A 13,025-nucleotide genomic window follows, 5' to 3' on the forward strand; every position below is an offset into this window, starting at 1 on the left:
ACAGTATTTGATACTTTCTCTGTCTGACTTATTTCACTTAGAATAAGTAAGCCCTCCAAGTCCATTCATGTTGCTGCAATGTGAATTCTTTTTGATCTTGGTGTGCAGAATAATATACGGGTCGGGAGATGAACTCTGAAGCTATATTGTTTGAGGTCAAATCCCGGCTTCATCACACACATCCTGTGAGACCTCGGGAAAGTTATTCAATCTCTTGTTGACTCAATTTCTGAATCTGTCAAATGACAGCAAGAACAGCATCTATTTCTCTGGATTTTTGAGAAAATTAAATAAATACCTGCAAAGTACTTAAAAATGCCCAGCACACAGTGAGGACTCAACAAAGCCTTTTTTATTGTAGTTGCCTAATACATATAATCCAAAGATCACTACATTGTTACCTTAACAGTTAGTATCAATATCATGGGCAGAGGGTGATGGAGGGTGATTGAAAGAGCACTGTCTTTGAGACAAGTTTCTAGGCTCAGCTCTGCCGTTTACTAACCATGTGACATTTTGCTAAGCCTCTTCCTAACTCTGGTACTTGATTTTCTCAGTGAGCGTGTTGAATGAAACAATGCTCTTCAGATTTTAGCAGTGGAACCCTCTTTCTCATGATACCCTTTTTTGCGACTGCCAATAGAGAAGACAGAAAAAAATGATGCTTCTTCCTCTGGGCTATCCCTGCCCAAACCCTCTGAGATACATTTGGGCTACCCTAGGGTTCCTAGGTGAGAACACTAGATTCTATGACTGTTATGGGCCTTTGACTTGTCAGTGACTTTCCCTTTCAAAAGCACATTCAGAAATTCTGGCCTCATAGGAAATACTCAATAAGGATTGACTGTTATTGTTGTAGTTGTTGATGACGAGGAGATTGGAAGCATAGCCATGCTTGACACCCTGACTGGTCATTTCATTCATGCATACAGTAACAAATATTTTTTGGAGAACCTTAGGTGCTGGACTAGTGTGCTTAGGTGCTGGACTAGTGCTAGTCATTTGAAGCATGTCATCATTCTAATACAAGGACAATAAATTCTCTACTTGGCCCAGTTGCCGTCATATGTTGGTAATGAACCTAACACAGTGACAGGCATCTTTGGGGACCCAGGCTCATTCCACAGCCACTTCACTAACTGTTCTAAAGCAAAACCAGTCTCTGCCAACTAGTCGTTTCCTTTTCCAAGATTAACATTGTAGGCGGTAACACTGAGTAAATACCTTGTGTTGTCAACCAAGGAATGTCCTAGATGACTCAGTCTGAGATGAATAAGTCAACTCTGGGTGCCCAAGGGAGCATAAAGAAATACCTTCCTCCTGGGGAGATGACCCCCTCTGGTTGCTCATATACATTTGGGAACTGAAAAGAGAAAATCAATGACACCCTTAGAAGGGGGTTTCATGAAAGGGAACAGAAATCCCTTTGGCCATCATGGTGGTTGTCATGAGTAGCAAGAGATTTCTGGAGAGAAGGTTAAATCTTTGGGTGCTAATTTCCAGCCATGCCTGCACACTTGGAGTTTCTCCCTTCATTTCCAACCTTGTAGGATTGGATGGTGGTTTGTTAAGAAAGCCAGTGGGGTTTCCTTACAGGTGTTCCCCTCGCCAGATGTCACCCTGTACTCCTCTACAATGCTGTGATCTCTCCATCTGCTTCTACATCGGTCTGTGCCCTTTCCTTTGTGTTCTTCAAAGAATTGGTCCTTGCAGAGGCAGGTGGTCAAGGGCATTGGCTGGTTGACCCCACAGAGAAAAAGCAGATTGGGGTCTCTCCAAAGTTCACTTTTAGGAGATTGCTAGGTAGTGAATGGTATCCACCGTTCTCACCACCCCCCCACTCAAATTCATTTGTTGAAGCCCTAACCCCCAATATGACTGTATTTGGAGATGGAGCCTTTAGGAGGTAACCAAGGTTAAATGAGGTCAGAAGGATGGGACTGTAACCTGACAGGATTAGTGCCCTTAGAAAAAGAGACGCAGAGAGTTTGCTCTCTCCACGTGAGCTCAGAGGAAAGGCCATATGAGGACACAGCAAGAAAGCTGTCATCCACCAAGCCAGGAAGAGAAGTCTCACCAGAGCTCAAACCCTGCCAGCACCTTGATCTTGGACTTTCCAGCCTCCAGAACTGTGAGAAGATAAATTTTAAGCCACACAGTTTGTGGTGTATTGTATGGCAGCCCAAGCTGACTAAGACAGAGACGTTTGTGTGGTTTAAGGGGATGTCTCGCTAAGACTTCGGGCTGCTGAGCTGGCTGAGGAAATGTATCGGGGCATTTTATTAATCCCTAGACACAGACTTTATGCTGGCAATCACAACCGACTCCATTCCACTCTTTATAAGTCTCTGGAAGCAGTGGAATCCTCTCTGGCAATGTGTTTGGTCTTTTGCAATGTGTCAAATGGAGCTTTGAAAGCCTCTAGGAAACTAGGCTTTTGAACACCTGGCTTAGTGTGTGAATGACTCCCAGGAAGGGTTTGTGCTCTACCCCTACTGACTAACTCAGAGCCTGCCCCAGCCTCCTTCACACTGCAGGGGTTGGGGACAGGCAGGTAGTGCTAGAAATACAGCTTCCAGTCCAAAAGAAAGCACATTTAAAAATATATAGTAGGGCTTCCCTGGTGGCGCAGTGGTTTAGAGTCCGCCTGCCGATGCAGGAGACACGGGTTCATGCCCCAGTCTGGGAGGATCCCATATGCCGCAGAGCGGCTGGGCCCGTGAGCCATGGCCACTGGGCCTGCGCGTCCGGAGCCTGTGCTCCACAATGGGAGAGACCGCAGCAGTGAGAGGCCCGCGTACCGCCAAAAAAAAAAAAAAATATATATATATATATATATATATATATATATATATATATATATATATATATAGTAATGCATGCATATAGATAATCTGTTACAACAGTAATACATGCTTATTGTAGAAGAATTGAAAAATTCCTTAAAATATGAAGAAAAATATTAAATCACTCGTAATTCCACTTCCTAGATGCATTTCCTTCTGGTTACTTATTTGTGTGTGTGACTTTTAGCAGAAGTGGGATCATACCATATATAGTCATATATCCTCCATTATAGTACTTTATATCATGGGCATTTTGTCAAATCATTAAGTTTTCTCTTTAAAAAAGATTATTTTAGGGCTTGCCTGGTGGCGCAGTGGTTGAGAGTCCGCCTGCCGATGCAGGGGACACGGGTTCGTGCCCCGGTCTGGGAAGATCCCACATGCCGCGGAGCGGCTGGGCCCGTGAGCCATAGCTGCTGGGCCTGCGGGTCCGCAGCCTGTGCTCTGCAACGGGAGAGGCCAAAACAGTGAGAGGCCTGCGTATAGCAAAAAAAAAAAAAAAAAAAAAAAAGATTATTTTAGTGGCATTTTTAATGCATGATTTTTACTAAGCCTATAGTTTTATTAATATAAAAATGCTAAGGGGGAAAAGGATGATTATAGCATTATTTCCTCAAGCACTACACTCCTTAGCAGTGATTGCCAGATACTAGCATGGGCTACCAAGAGAAACTGTAGAATCTTTTTTCTCTAGAAGAACTCAAGGATAGAAGAGCGCCATCCAGCCGGGGTGGCTTCAAAAGGTGCTGAAGCAGATGGTCAGTGCAATTTTTTAAAAGCATCAGGCATGTCAGTCATCTGGGGTCATGCTTAGTCACTTCAGTTTTTCACTCTTATCCTCACCCTGTTGTCCAGCCTCAGATGGATGCTGACAAGCAGACAGATGCAATGGTCTCTTTCCTGCAGGTGGGTGCCTAACATCCTAGATCGTGGAATCCAACCCTTTCCAGCTCCTGGGTTAGGAAACTGAGGTCTAGAGGGCCGAGGTTGAGCGAGCGAGTGACGGGTGGCAGCGAGAGGAGAGCTCAGGCCCTGCCCGGATGCTTGCTCGCTGTCTCAGTCTATTCGGCGCTGTAATAAAATACCACGGACTGGGTGGCTTATAAACAACAGATATTTCTTTCTCACATTTCTGGAGACTGGGAAGTTCAAGAGAAAGGCGGCAGCAGATTTGGTGTCTGGTGAGGACCCTCTTCCTTGTTCCCAGATGGCTGTCTTCTCATTGTGTCCTCACTTGTCAGAAGGACTGAGGGAGTCTCCCCATGGCCTCTTTTACAAGGGTGCTAATCCCATTTATCAGAGTTCCACGCTCATGACCTAATCACCTCCCAAAGGCCCCACCTCCTAACACCATCACACTGGGGGTTAGGTTTTAACATATATAACATAGATTTGGAGGGACACAAACATTCAGTCTATAGCACTCTCTTTCTCATAGTTTTATTACAATGAAGTTTTTTCGGCATATAAAAAAATATGGGAAAATAAGACAAATATCTTGTGGCCACTACCCACCTTCAGAAAAGAATAAAAATAGAAATGAAACCTCCTGCCCTTCTTCCCACCTCACCCCCAAGCGGTGACCACTGTCCTGAATGTGTTGTTTTTGTCCCCATGAGGATCTTCATGCCTTTACTACTATACTCTATTATGGTATATTTTCTCCATATTTTAAACTTTATATTCTTGCTGTCGTACTTTGGGACCCTTCTGCAACTTTGTTTCATCCAGCATTTTTAAAAATGTACCCATGTCTTCGCCTCTGTAGTATTCTATATTATGAATATTCCATAATATTTTTACCTATCTTCAGGCTTGTGAACATTTAGGAAACTTCCACCGTCACAGCAGTACAGCCATGAACATTCATGCACAGGTCTCCTGATACTTCCAGTGCTTTCCCCACCAAGCTAAGTAACCTGTGATAGTAGCTGCTCCCCAAATACGTGTAGATTCTAGTTACGTGCCACTGTGCACTGTAACTAAATGCCTATCGTTGTCATCCTGGGGAGGGTGGAAAGGAAAGAGAGCAATATGCAATGGATGAGTTGGACCCAGGACAACTTGGCAGGTGGAGGTACATGTAAGGAATACGCTGCTAAAGACTAGAATAGGGAAAAGAAGCATCAGGGAAAACTGGCCCTGACCCCACCCCATGATCAATTCTCAAATTCCTGCCCTGGTGGAGCTCTAAGGCCTCTAATGAGATGTGGAGGTCATATATTCAGGTATTTATTGATTGGGAAGCAGTTGACTCTGACTCTGTCTTTTTTTAAAAAAACTAAGTTTATTTATCTATTTTTGGCTGTGTTGGGTCTTCGTTGCTGCACACGGGCTTTCTCTAGTTGCAGCGAGCGGGGGCTACTCTTCGTTGCGGTGCGCGGGCTTCTCATTGCGGTGGCTTCTCTTGTTGCGGAGTACGGGCTCTAGGCGCACGGGCTTCAGTAGTTGTGGCGTGCGGGCTCAGTAGTTGTGGCTCGCAGGCTCTAGAGCGCAGGCTCAGTAGTTGTGGCGCACGGGCTTAGTTGCTCCGCGGCATGTGGGATCTTCCCAGACCAGGGCTCGAACCCATGTCCCCTGCATTGGCAGGTGGATTCTTAACCACTGCACCACCAGGGAAGTCCCTGACTCTGTCTTTTTTTTTTTTTTTTCTTGCGGTACGCGGGCCTCTCACTGTCGGGGCCTCTCCCATTGCGGAGCACAGGCTCCGGACGCGCAGGTCCAGCGACCATGGCTCACGGGCCCAGCCGCTTCGCGGCATGTGGGATCTTCCCGGACCGGGACACGAACCCGCATCCCCTGCATCGGCAGGCGGACTCTCAACCACTGCGCCACCAGGGAAGCCCCTGACTCTGTCTTTTTGATCATTAAGTTTAAAATGTCATGGATATGAAAGTTCTTCAAACACATTTGACTAATTCTCTGGACCCGGAATAGTTGTTGTTGTTGTTGTTGTTTTTCCCATCATTGTCTCTGAGGTTTTTTTAATAGCTCTTTTTAAGAGACTGCTCTAGAAGACTTCAAGCAACACTGTCAAGTAACATTTATTCATTTGAAATTCAACCCTCCCTTTCTGTTTTTAAGACACTCAGAAAAAGTTACACATTTATCCTTCCAGTTTGGTCAGCTTTAGCAAGTGCTAAGATTTTTGCCCTGAGTTTTGAGTTTTGAATAAAGCTGAAATGGAAACTCCTCCCTTGACCCAGCTACAAAGGCGATTCCTTCACCCGCCTCAGAATCAAGCTTATTAGTCAATGATCTGCCACAGAGAATGAAATTCTCTAAATCTCAGTGAAGCCGTGTTTATCTTTGGACCTTCTTTACTAAAAGAGAGAAGGATTTAGACACAAAGAGAACAGATAGTTGAAAGCTAGGCTCTTTTGCTTCCCAGAATGTGCTTGTTCCAAAGTAGGTCAGACTGTGTTGCTATAAATCTTAACAATTCTCTTTAATTCTTTCACTGGGTACACTTGGGGGCTTAGAGGGAGGGGAACGCATCCAATTTATTAAAGAAAAATCGCCCTAGAAAAAGAAAAGCTCCTAAAGGGCTGATGATCTCCTTTTCCACCCCCAATGAGTTCATCATCATGAAACTTGTTAGCAAAAGAAGGACAGGAGGTGAGGTAATTATTACACAATGGACGCTTCAGTAGCCTGCCATGGTTGACCGCAAACATTCAGTCTCCCTCCTGGTTGTCTGAGAAGGAGGCTGACACAGCTCCAGAGAAAGGCCAAGCTCCAGGAAGAGGAACCTGGAATGAACCTCACCTCTCAGCTTTACATTTCTCCCCAGAAAGCCCAGAGAAGGGCTTTTCGCACTGAGGAATCAGCAGAAACTTGCAAGAAGGCAGAGAATTCGGTGGAAGTTTGTGTGTGATGGGACCATACCGAAAGTTTTCATAAACTATGTATGCATAGTTTTCCCGAATCCAAATCCTTTCTTTTCTTTGGCCTCTAACTTATATTCCTACGTTAAGCACGGAGTGGTACCCTTGTTCCCAAGAGCAGCCCTGCCAGAAAGTAAATAGTACAATTTGCTACTTACTCAAGAGGTTGCCAGTTTAATTTTTTTTCAATTATATGTATGTGACTTCAAAAACTTTCAAACTTCGTTTCGAAACCATTACAGGCCAGCAAAATCTGCAGGGTTTTTAGGGACTTTTAAAGGACCTCTAGCTTATTTTCTTACCACATCTGAGTCTCTGCAAGAAATTCTGGAAAAAATGACTCTTCATTAAGCTCTCCTGGAAAACATTTTCCAGTGTACCCCAATTAACCAATCTAGGACAACACAGTTACCACCAACAAATTATTTTTCCTATGATTCTAAAAGCTAGAGGTCCCTTTTAATCTTCACTGGGAAAGGATATTCTTCGTTATTATTATATTTGATGTCTCTAAAGTTACTTTCTTAATTGTCTTCATCGGCTGTTGCCTAAGAAACAATGTCAAAACTCAGTGGCATAACAAAAGCACTGATTTCTTGCTCAGGCATTTGTGGATTGTGAGAGATCTGACTCAGCTAGATTTACCTCAGCTAGGTTGGCATCAAGCCATGGCTGGGACCAGGGCTACTCTATTCGTTCCTTATTCTCCGCAGATCAGTGGTACCCTGAGGCATGCCTTCCCTTGGGAAAAGTAGGAGCACAGAGGACCAGCCCAGCCCCACTGATGGCTTGAAAGTCTGTGCTCACTTCCCATCACTAACGTTCCTTTGTCCAAAGCAAATCACACAGCCAAACCCAACATCAGTAGAGCCAAAAAATCACTCCAGCTCTCACGGTACGGACTGCAGACTCACGTGATCAAGGGCGTGGATTGGAGGACAAGTGGGAAACATAATATGATCATCCTGATCTTTTCTATTTTAAACTAAAGCAGTAGTCCATAACCCTTTTGGGAACCTTAGGAGACCCCGCAGAGAATCTGATAAAACTTCTAAGTTTGAATGCTGGTTTTTCCACTGACTGGCTGGGTAAACTTGGGGAGATTATTGAACTTCTTCAGACCCCAGTTCCTGAATCTATAAAATGGAAGGGCAAATTTACTTTTTTAAAAATTGAAATATAGTTGAATATTGTGTTAGTTTCAGGTGTACAACAAAGTGATTTGGTTATACATATATATGTATACATACATATCTATTTATAAATATACATATATTAATATATATATTTTTAAATTCTTTTCCATTATAGTTTATGACAAGATATTGAACCTAGTTCTCTGTGCTGTACAGTAAATCCTTGTTGTTTATCTATTTTACACATCATAGTGTGCATCTGTTAATTCCACACTCCCAAATCATCCCCCCACCTCCTTCCCCTTTGGTAACCATAAGTCTCTTTTCTATGTCTGAGTCTGTTTCTGTTTTGTCAATAAGTTCATTTGTACTATTTTTTTAGAGTCCACATATATGATACATATGACATTTGTTTTTCTCTGTCTGACTTCCTTCACTTCCTTCACTTCCTTCACTTCCTTCACTGACTTCCTTCACTTCCTTCCTTCACTTCCTTCACTTCCTTCACTTCCTTCCTTCACTTCACTTCCTTCCTTCACTTAGTAAGATAATCTCTAGGTCCATCCATGTTGCTGCAAATGGCAATATGTCATTCTTGTTTGTGGCTGAGTAATGTTCCATTGTGTATATGTATCGCATCTTCTTCATCCATTCATCTGTCAATGGACCTTTATATGACTGTTGAGATGACTAAATGAGATAGTATGCATGTGAGGCTTAGCATAATGCAATGCCCAGAGTGAAATATGTTCAATAAATAGTAGCTGTTAATACTGGGTCATTCATTCAGTAGACATTTACAGAGAGTTCATTACATGCCAGGCATTTTGTTAGGCTGTGGCGATACAAAGATAAACGACACAATCCCTGAAGGTGAGAGTATTAACCATGCTTGAAACAAGTTGACAGTCAATAGAGGTGCCTGGGGAAGAGGCACCTAACCCAACCTGGAGCATCAGGAAAAGCTTCCTGGGAGAGATGAGACCGAAATAGAGTCCTACAAAAATGAATGGCAATTTGCCAGAGAGGTGGGGAAGAGGGTACAGGGAGAGCATTCCAGGCAGAGGAATAACCCCAAAGAATCTGGTGTTCGCAGAGGGCCGACTCATTCAGTGGGTCTGTAGGGAAGAGGGAGAGAAACTGGAGGAGTATGGTTAGAACAGGAGACAAGTTCAGTTATCATAAATTTGCTTTCCTCAGAAGTTAGATTACACCCCAAATTAGCCATCCGGTAGTGTTGCAATTGGAAGCATTCATTGAATGACACCTTCTGCAATTTACATTAATGCTACATGGTCTCATTTAAACCCCTGTGACCTGGTACAGAGAGAGGTCTGGAGTCAGCTGCAAGAGAGGTCTTCAGTCACAGTGACTGGGAGGGAAAGAAGACCTTGGCTGCATCTTCAATCCCGTGCAGTTCAGCAAGGGTTCAGTGGAATGTCCTTCTGTCCCCAGCATTCTACTTGGCACTGGGATGGGTGGTTGCAGTGGGGTGAAAAGTGTGAACAGACATGAGCTCCGCTTCTAGAGTTTCCAAAGCTAAGGGTTGGATTCCAGCTAGAGGGAACCCAGAGTGTGTCGCTTAGAATTGTTCTGGCTGTCACAGGTATCCCATTCCCTCCTCCCCCAACCTGTTCCATCTCAGGCCACCACCCCCTCTGGGGGTCATGCTTCCTGTTTCAGTAAGCAGGGGTCACCTCTACTGATGGGCAAGAAATGCTTTTCTGGGTTTCATCCAACGCTGGCCCGGCTTCCTCTCCGCACTCCCCACAGTTTTCCTGGGGAAAGAAGATGGAGTCAGCTGGGGGAGGGTTCAGAAATAAAGAGAGGCTTGGACTCATTATGTGTTGCCTTTCCTCTGGGAGAAAAATAAACAGCCTGTGAAGCCCCATTCTGTAGCTCATGAGCACTGAAAATAGGGATTTTAAAAAGCTGATTCTAGGAATGAATTAGTAATGAGTTTCTGCTGAATTTTTTAAAGTTGTACTAGTCGCACCATTCAGCAGTCATTACCCCCTTCTGATGAATCCATAAGGTTTAGTTTTGTAATTTGCAAGGAATTCAGAGCTTCAGGGGAGACTCTGTGTCATGTGTGAGTGAATCCTTCAGGCCAAGGTGGCTCTTTCTGAAGAGTGGATAAGCACCGCCCCCTCTAGAGCTCTCCAGCTCCTGGGGACCCCTCAGCATCCTCTCCTGACTCCATCTCGCTAGATCCTCCCAACCTTCAGGCCAAAGCCTGGTCTGCTTCTGCCACCTGAGTTTACGCAGTACTTTCTTACCACGACTTTCTTTCCAACACTTAGTACCCAGACCTCTAAGCAAATGCTCCAGTCATGTCCTCTTATGAGTATTGAGCACTATTTAATTTCATTTCTCCCCAAGACATTGGAAGCCAAAGGTCAGAGACTCCTTCTCAAACCTTCCTGCTGCCCCAGCTCAGAGCCAGTGGGTGGAATTTGCTTTCTTTTGATCTTCATTTGTGAATGATGATGATGTAGCTGACCCCCTCCAGGATGGCCCTGGAGGCAGGTCCCGCCCTAACCTGCGTCAAGCAGGATCTGATTTTCTAATTCTATTCACTTCCTGTTGCAACTGTAACAACTTACCACAAACTTGATGGTCGAAAACAACCCAAATGGATCCTTTTACAGTTCTGGAGAGCAGATGTCCAAAGCGGATCTCACGGGGTTAATATCAAGGTGTCAGCAAGGCTGTGCTCTTTTCTGGAGAGTCTAGAGGAGAACTCTTCTCCTTGCCTTTCCACCTTCTAGAGGCTGCTCACAGTCCTGGGCTCATGGCCCCTTCCTTCACCTTCAAAGCCACCAATGGTGGTTTGAGTCCTTCTCAGACTGCATCACCCTGACACTGACTCTTCTGCCTCCCTTTTCCATATTTAAGGACCGTGTGGTGACACTGGCCCACGTAGACAATCCAGGATCATCTCCTTTTCTTCAGGTCAGCTGGTTAAGAGCCTTAAATCCACCTGCTCCCTTCATTTCCTCTTGCCGTGTACGTAACATATTCACAGGCCCCTGGGATTAAGACAAGGACGTGTTTGGGGGCTGTGATTCTGACAACCACATGAATCAAGGTGAAGGAGATGTGCAAGACCAACATTTACCAAGCTCCGTCAGTGGGATACACACAGTCAGAGACAGTCACCTGGGTGAAATGCTTCCGAATAGGAAGCGCAGGGGAAATAGCTCAAAGTGGCATTTCATTTCCTTCACTCAATGTCTCTTACCCTCTCTCTCCACATTTCAAGTTGCCAGAAAGGTGAGGGCCTTTGTCTTTGTTTACGCCTGTGGCTCTGACATGCTAATGACTGAGAGCTTCTCCAGCCTTGAAAGAGTGGGGAGGACCGGTAAGACGGTAGATAAAGCCTGCCTTTCTTCCGTCTGCCACGGGCCTATCAGAGCTGTCTGTTGAACCTTGCTCAGCGGAGGTTTTCCTTATCTGTTCCGCGAGGCTGAGGCCATCTGCTTCCCTATCTGTAATTAGTCGCGTACTTAAGCTTCTGCTGCTACTGCACTATGTTATTATGTTTGTTTTTTTTTGTTTTTTTTTTAAAGTATGATGTACGCCTCCCCTGTTGGAATCAAGACTTCCTCAGACAATGGTACATACTTTCGGATTGATTGATTGTTCCCCTTCCTCAAGTGCCGGTGCCTGAAAGCCGGCACTTAATTGATGCTTGAGCGGACGGGGAGCTGGCTGGTTAAGGAATCTCTGGGGAATGTTTGGCGTCTTTGAGTGGCAGGCGAGGCCACAGCATGCTCTTACCTCCTACGGAGGAGGACTTGCAGTAAATAGGAAATCATCTGCCATCGATTCTGAAAGCTTCTGCAAGCTGCTGGGCTTTAAAATCCAGGACAGGACGGAAGTGTTGCCAGTCGTCTAAAACAGGAGAGACCAGAAGGGGAAAAGGAGATCTTAACTTTTTGTGTGTAATTCTCACCATTTTGTCCTTAAAAGAGGGAAAAGCTGGCGGTGGGAGCCAAGCAGAGGGATGGCCAGGCTCTCACCTTAGAGGCAGGGGGCAGGAAGGCGCTGGGGGTGTCACGGCCGTGTGCTTGGTATTTGATGGAAGAGTGAACAGGTGAAAGAAAAGAGCAGCAGCTCCCCTGGCCTACTTTGTCTGATGTCATGTGCTCTTGTGAAAATTTTTTTCATCACAGTTCTAACAACTAACATATCAACAAATTACCTGGCGGGAAAAAATACTGAAAAAGCACTTAGAAAGCATGCTTAGGGAAACAACTGCTCCCCAGAATGCCTGCCTTAGCCCCAATCTCTACTTCTGGGGACTGGAGGGTGAAAAAGGAGTCGGAGCACGTGGCCTGGGGGTCTCCAAGAGGTACATCCACTTACCATGCCAGGAGCCATACTTCCTGCCGGGACCGCATTTGTCTGGGTGGGTCTGCGTGGGAGAGTTTGACATGGGAGCTGCCCTTGGTCCCCTGCCAGGATCCTGCTGCTCTGCCCTTTTTTTTTTTTTTTTTTTTTGGTGGAAAGTCAAGGGAAACCCAAATTGGGTCTTCAGATCTCACCTGTCACTAGACTTAAACAAAAGCAGACACTGGGTGTGGTCGTGGTTTCTATCAGTGAGGTATTTTATTTTTGAGTATATAGCACAATCACATGCTGTAAAATTTTAAAGGAACAAAAGGCTACACACCCCTGACTCCAGGCACCTAATTACTTCACTGGAAACAACTAATGTAATTAATTTCTTTCATATCCTGTCAGAAATATTTAACGCATATATGAGCAAACACGTATAAGTATTCTCTCCCCTCCCTTTTCAATTTTAGTTTTAAATTTTTGAACTTTTAAAAAATAGACTATGTTTTAGAGCAGTTTTAGGTTCACAGCAAAATTGAAAGGTACAGAGATCTCTCATATAACCCCCTTCACCCACACATGCACTGTCTCCCCCATTATCAACATCCTCCACCAGAGTGGTACATTTGTGTCAATTGATGAACCGACGTTGACACATCATTCATCACCTAAAGACCACAGTTTACATTAGGGTTCACTCTTGGTGCTGTACATTCTATGGGTTTTGACAAATGTGTAATGTCACGTATCCTTCCTTAGAGTATCACACAGAACAGCTTCACTCACCGAAAACTCCTCTGTGCTCGCCCTAT

This window comes from Leucopleurus acutus, assembly GCF_964270905.1.
Source record: "Leucopleurus acutus genome assembly, chromosome: 6".
Taxonomy (NCBI): domain Eukaryota; kingdom Metazoa; phylum Chordata; class Mammalia; order Artiodactyla; family Delphinidae; genus Leucopleurus; species Leucopleurus acutus.